This window comes from Protomyctophum parallelum (assembly GCF_964188405.1).
Source record: "Protomyctophum parallelum genome assembly, chromosome: 5".
Lineage (NCBI taxonomy): Eukaryota > Metazoa > Chordata > Actinopteri > Myctophiformes > Myctophidae > Protomyctophum > Protomyctophum parallelum.
The window spans coordinates 1,499,365-1,506,864 of record NC_139702.1 but is presented as its reverse complement, the minus strand read 5'-3'; positions in this window follow the sequence as shown (position 1 = coordinate 1,506,864).

The window sequence follows — 7,500 nt, the reverse complement described above, 5'->3', positions numbered from 1 at the left end:
ATCGATCAATTGATCAAGCTCCTTCTATAAACTATGCAATAAGTATGCACTGTATTTGTGAAGCTCTTCTCTATACTGTGCAGCTTGAATTGACCCCTGACCCCTGCAGATCAATCAGTTCCTGCTTGCTTTTCCTTTTTTCCTGTTCTTATTGCAACATTAGGACTCTGCTGTGCTATGCTTTTTTCCAATGCATGGTTTACAGAATTTATGTCATGTGGCTGCCACGTCTATATGGACTTTTATTTAGAGCACTTTTACAAAAAAAACGTTTGCCAGCCAAGTGGACTTTAATGTTTGTTTAGTGCACTACATGACAACGCAAGATGTCATATGGTTGATGTAAATACAACTCGTATGTCATTTTGTTTCACACAATGCATTCTTGTCTTGTGAAGGATGAAGAGGATGACGTTGGTGTCAGACTGTCAGCCTCACCACTAAAGCACGAGAAGGAAATGGACTTTTTAGTAGGGATGGGTCCGATTAATCGATTAATCGATTATCGTTGATAGGACCCGAAATCGATTATGAAAATTAATAATCGATAATCGTTTTTTATTTATTTTTAAAAATGAAAATCTGTTGGAAAGGCAATATTGTCATCCAAACAGGACAGGGCTATAGGCCTACCAAAGTGTGCCTGGGATGTGTCTGTGTAGCTGCATGACTGGAGATTGATTCCAATCAAGATACAGGTTTGGAGGATTTAGCAGGTGTTGGGAATTTACCTAATCAGGCCTAGGCTGGGGTTGCTATGGTGATCAATTGGATCAACAGTGGTCCAGGGACCACCAGTGGTCCTCATTTAAAAGATGGAGTTAGTAACCAAATGGACCCTTATTAACTCATTAACTTAAGAGTTACAATTATTGTTAATCAACTACATCAGGGGTTCCCAAACTGTTTTGACCTTGGGGGGAAGATTTTTTTTATTTGTAGGGTTCATTTAAAAAAAAAAGAAGAAAAGGAAGAAAAAAAAAAGAAACCCCCCCCCCCCCGCCCGTTAATATTGAATTATACAAATCGATTTTCATTTTGGACACATTTACACATCCCTACTTTTTAGACCGTATGACAATGGAAATGATCGGGGACGACGTGTGATCTTTGTCTCTGCATCATTGGAAATGAGGGTCCTGACTCCTGCCATCAATGTATTTCAGAATGAATGAATGAATGAATGAATGAATGAAATGAAATGAAATTGTGGAACCTAAGCTAATGTAACATTTAGCGGCAATGACACAATGATATGTTGTTGTGTTGTGAGACATTGAGACAAACTGGTGACATTTGATCACATAGTCCAGATAGTTAAACTGCTTCAACCATTACGACTTCCATGAACACCGGGGGGGGGGGCATTGCTTTGCGTTTTAACTACAGGTGCTATAGCCTAAAAATGACCAGTAACAGGGGTCTCCCATCTAACAGGGGTCTCCCAGTAACAGGGGTCTCCCAGTAACAGGGGTCTCCCATCTCACCAGCTTTTTGGCAAACACAAAATAAATGTTCAGGTCGGGATACCAATTGTATCCAATCAGGAGGGAGAGAGAGAGAGAGAGAGAGAGAGAGAGAGAGAGAGAGAGAGAGAGAGAGAGAGAGAGAGAGAGAGAGAGAGAGAGAGAGAGAGAGGGAGAAGAATACAGGTTAAACAAGTGAAATTGTGATGACACAAAGACATTAGCAGACAAAATTGGAACTGGAACACTGTAAACACAAAATTGAAGCTGGCAAATGGGTTCTCTCTATAAAGGATGACATTTATTTTCTGTTGGGAGACCCCTGTTAATTATCTTTTTTCAACCGCAGGGGGAAACTGTAAAGTCAAATCAACTGTAGTCATATCATTTTTTTTTTTACATCATATTACCTTTCAGTGAAGACCATCCTTTAATGTGAGTCTTAACTCCCCTCCACATGTCTGTAGTTTATGGCAGCAGTATTTAGACACAGGGAACATGAACCCAGCCTGAGGATTCCATTTCACATAGCTCTCTCTCTCTCTCTCTCTCTCTCTCCTCTTTAGCAGAGCTGACTTTATGGTATTGTAGTTCCAACGACCTGGGTCAGCAACCTGGACATTATAGCAGCACTCTGTCTTATCATGCCGACGTTAAACTGCCTCTCTGCTGCTGTCCGGTGATAGCCCTTTAAAGGGGTATTTCTCTTTAAAACACTTCTGGGGGTCATTTTAACGTCGACTCAGGCTTGTGTGTGTGCGTGCGCATATTACAGTTTCTGTCGGGCAGGAACATCTTATCTCCATATTCTAAATGTATACGGAGCCCCGGAGCGGCCATTGAGAGAGAGGGGGAAAAAAATGAAATGCTAACTTGAGCGCTTGAGTACAGTAACTAGAATAATCAAGTTAGCATTTATTTATTTTTTCTCTCTCAATGGCCACTCCGGTCCGGGGCTCTGTATAAAGGAGCTTGCACACTGCTGCGTGCGTTTTATATACCTATCATAGTGCACCAGGCCACCAGCACCAACCAACAGACAACAAACCCCAGTGCACGCAATGTGAGAAGAAGCCAAGCAGACCGCTTTGCTTGGCCCAATGAATGGGGAATAAAACCCTCACTCATTGATTCACTCGTGCTGGCACTGCAGGCTGAGGTGCAAACGTACTCCCTGCATGGAGTCACAGCAGCCATACATGTAGCTTCTATTGATGTTGTGCTCAACACCGCCATGAGGCTAATCAGTGGCGCCGTACCATCAACCCCTGTCGAGTTCCCCCACATACTGTCTGGCATCCCATTCCCACCTCCACAGCTCCAAACCTCCTGACCTTGAAGCTGGCCTGCAAGAGCCTGATTCCCCCCAGGGGCGCAGATAGCAGTTTATAACTGGGGGGGGGGGGGGGGGGGAGACATATTTGGGGGCTATCTGCGCTCCAAAGCGCACGAAAAACTTCAATTAAAACTGACCAATCTCCCCATGGATTTAGTTTTTCCTGTGGCAGATTGTGTGATTAAACATTTGATTAATTTTGATTAATTAATTATTTACAAAGCCTCTAATTCAGTCCCAGCCCTAATAATATTAATAACTTACTCCATCTCTCAGTGGCCTTGTGGTTAGAGTGTCCGTCCTGAGACTGGGAGGTTGGGGTTCAATCCCCAGTCGGGTCATACCAAAGACTGTAAAAATGGGACCCAGTGCCTCCCTGCTTGACACTCAGCATCAAGGGTTGGATTGGGGGTAAGTCCCTGCGACATACTAGCGTCATGTCCAGGGGGTGTACTTGTACATCAAGCTGCCTCACGCTACAGAAACAGGAGATAGGCTCCTGCCCTATGGGCCTCATGGCTCGGCAAGGCTACTTACTTACTCCATCTCTAGTCAGCCTGACAAAAGAATATAAATTATAGGCTCAGATGTTGCAGTAGCCCTTTTCCACCACTAGAGGGTGAAAGAAGCCAGAAGTGTTTTTTGCTCAGTAGAACTATGGCCTGTCTAGGCTGGATTAGATTCAGGCCTCACTCACACCTTCGCAACAGACTGATGTATGCTTGTTGTATACAAAGGGTGTGATACATCTTGCCCCAACGCATTTCCAATGGGAGTCACATGGTTTGACACAACATTTATGTTGTACTTAGTACTGCCCCCCTCCCCCTCATAGTACAATGTACTAGTACAATGTACTATGAGGCGGGGGGGGGGGGGGGGGGGCAGTCGAAACACAGATGAAAGCCGTACAACAGCTTGTAGTCCAAAATGTTGTATCAAACCATGTGACTTCCATTGGAAATGCATTGGGGCGGCCATGACACATCTTGCTTACATCTAGCATGCATCAATGTTGTATGCTGGATGGAAAGGTGTGAGTGAGGCCTGAGTACATTTAAAATGTACAAAAGTACTGGCTTCAAAATGTACCAAAAGTAAAGGTACTAATTGTGCAGAAATATATTTAAGAAAATAGCAGATCTACAAGCTCACAATGCGTTGTTATGTGACGCATTGTGAGCTTATAGATTGTCTATTTTCATATGGCTGAAATGTAGGGCTGAAGTGGATTATGTGTGTCTTGTAATAATAATCAAAGCAACTAAAGTTTTCAACTAAATGTAGTGGAGTAAAAGTACAATATTTGCCTCTGAGATGAATTGGATATACTAAAGTAACGTAGAAATACCTCAAAATTGTACAGTAGGCTACTTAAATGTATACTTAGTTACTTTACAGCACAGTTTAATATGAAGTGGAATATGTAGGTCTACTGTATACAGGCACTGTTACTGTTCCTGTGGCCTCGCTTTGTTGCTTTGTGTGTGTGTTTGTTTTAGTTTTGCACCACAATGGCACCGCACAATTAAACCCAGCAAAGAAATGCACTGTTTATGAAAACACACGTTACTTACACCGTACTGGAGATGACACCGTACTACAGACTCTGTTTATGAAAACACACGTTACTTACACCGTACTAGAGATGACACCGTACTACAGACTCTGTACTACAGACACACCGTACTACAGACTCTGTTTATGAAAACACACGTTACTTACACCGTACTAGAGATGACACCGTACTACAGACTCTGTTTATGAAAACACACGTTACTTACACCGTACTAGAGATGACACCGTACTACAGACTCTGTTTATGAAAACACACGTTACTTACACCGTACTATAGAGATGACACCGTACTACAGACTCTGTACTACAGACACACCGTACTACAGACTCTGTTTATGAAAACACACGTTACTTACACCGTACTAGAGATGACACCGTACTACAGACTCTGTTTATGAAAACACACGTTACTTACACCGTACTATAGAGATGACACCGTACTACAGACTCTGTACTACAGACACACCGTACTACAGACTCTGTTTATGAAAACACACGTTACTTACACCGTACTATAGAGATGACACCGTACTACAGACTCTGTTTATGAAAACACACGTTACTTACACCGCACTAGAGATGTTACACCGTACTAGAGATGTTTATGAAAACACACGTTACTTACACCGCACTAGAGATGTTACACCGTACTGGAGATGTTTATGAAAACACACGTTACTTACACCGTACTGGAGATGACACCGTACTACAGACTCTGTTTATGAAAACACACGTTACTTACACCGCACTAGAGATGTTACACCGTACTAGAGATGTTTATGAAAACACACGTTACTTACACCGCACTAGAGATGTTACACCGTACTGGAGATGTTTATGAAAACACACGTTACTTACACCGTACTGGAGATGACACCGTACTACAGACTCTGTTTATGAAAACACACGTTACTTACACCGCACTAGAGATGTTACACCGTACTAGAGATGTTTATGAAAACACACGTTACTTACACCGTACTAGAGATGCAATTGATTTTATTTAGCCTCTACTCACAACACGTTGTGATGCGTACACGCTGTGAGCTTGTAAATCAACTATTTTGAAATAGCCGATGTACGTATAGGGTTTAAAGTTAAACTGTTTACATTTATGTTGATGCTATTATGTAACTTGATTCGCTGCGGGATTTGCTGTCCATCAAGGAACCCTGGGGGTCCCCAAACCCCACTTTGATAACCATTGGTCTATACTTTTCTACTATATGTCTTGACTCTTCTGTGGTTTTCTCTCTCTCTCTCTCTCTCTCTCTCTCTCTCTCTCTCTCTCTCTCTCTCTCTCTCTTTCTCTTTCTCTTTCTCTTTCTCTCTCTCTCTCTCTCTCTCTCTCTTTCTCTCTTTCTGTCTGTCTTTCAATCTGTCTGTCTGTCTGATCTTGTCTAACAGATTCACATAAAGCTGTCAGTTTGTGAACCAGGATTAAGCAGCCAAGCTGTGTGAGATAATGTTAGAGTGCGGTCAAAGTCAGTCACGAACTGAAACCACACACACACACACACACACGCGCGCGCGCGTGCACACATGCACGCATGCGCGTGCGCACCTACATTATAATGAAAGCTACGCACAGATGCTCGTTCAAGGTTATATATATATATATATATATATATATATATAGCAACTGAATCATATCAGATGGTTTCCATTTGTATGACTGATATGCTTCTTGATCAATCGGCCGGGGCCCACTGGGGGGGGGCCGCGAGGGTTTTGCAAGTGGGCCCCCGAATAATTCCTTTCAAAACTCTACGATTTTAATGACTATTGCAATATCTGATAACGCACAGTCGCACATGGCTCACACATCTGGCTCCTAAAGATCAGTTTATTTTGTGCTACAGTGCATGGAGTCCGTTCTCCTTCATGGCTGTGAGTGCCTCTCACTGATGCAAAATGTATCAAGTGGAAAAGAAGGCAATGCTGGTGAACTGTACATACTGTAGATGTCTTCATGCCGCCTGGCTCTTCTCCTGTTCAATGACTCCTTTGGTGGGAAAGTCTGTGGATGGGTGCTAGTACTACACCACACAATGCTACGCGTGCTACTGAACATCAAACAGGACCACACATTTCCATGTACGCTCTTTTTGTTGCAAAAATACCGTACGTACGTACATACGTTTAAAACAACAAAAAGAAAGACTTTATTTCCTGTATATGCATGAAGTAGCCTACGTGGCTGGCCTATTTAGGAGACTTGAAGCAGGTTGTGATCAGTGGGGTATAAATACACAGGTGAACTGTTACTCAACTGAAGATCAACACAGGGATTGGCTAATAGACTAACAGGACACAGGTGGATATCTATGGGTGGAGCAAACTAATAATCACAGGTGAGACAAGACAAGACAGGTAACAGTAACCACAAAGGAAACCAGGACACTAAATACTACAAAAGAAAATAAATACAACAGAACAGTAAAACACAACATAAATACAGGCAAGACTGTGTTTATGGAAGAGTGAATGTGAACACAGCTTCTGCTCCATGGTCACTCAACTAAATTGGATCCCCGATCGTCACAGGCCACGCAATCTTCTCTGCAAAAAAAGGCTTTTTTCAGGAGAAAATAGACTTTATTATCGACCTTTATTATCGCACCAGTAAACATATAGCAAGTTTGCGACATTTGCCCTCAGATGCCGGCGCCCACTTAGGAGACCATTTGTAGGATTTGTGTAACATTTCGCCTGCTCCAATTGTGATGGTCTATCTTTATAAATCAACAATCTTTAGGATGTTAATGGGCTGACTGGTGACACAGAGCCACACTGGCTCGTCTGAGGACAACACAGAGAGTGTACATTGGTCAGATGGGTGGGCCGCAAAATGCTTTCAATATTTCCAATTGCAGGCCCTACAAGAAAAAGGTTTAGAACCACTGTTGAATGACAGCTCATGAATCATGAAGATGTTTTGGTCCTCACCATGAACAATGTAACAAGTCCATTTTGGATGAAGGTCAACTCTGTGGTTTGCATACACTGACACGAAAACGCGTATTCAGGGCGGAGTCACCACCCCCAGGGTAAGTTGTGATTTGCTCTCGTTCACTGCAATGCAATTTGCGGCATTTCCAAAACAATATTGCGCAGAGT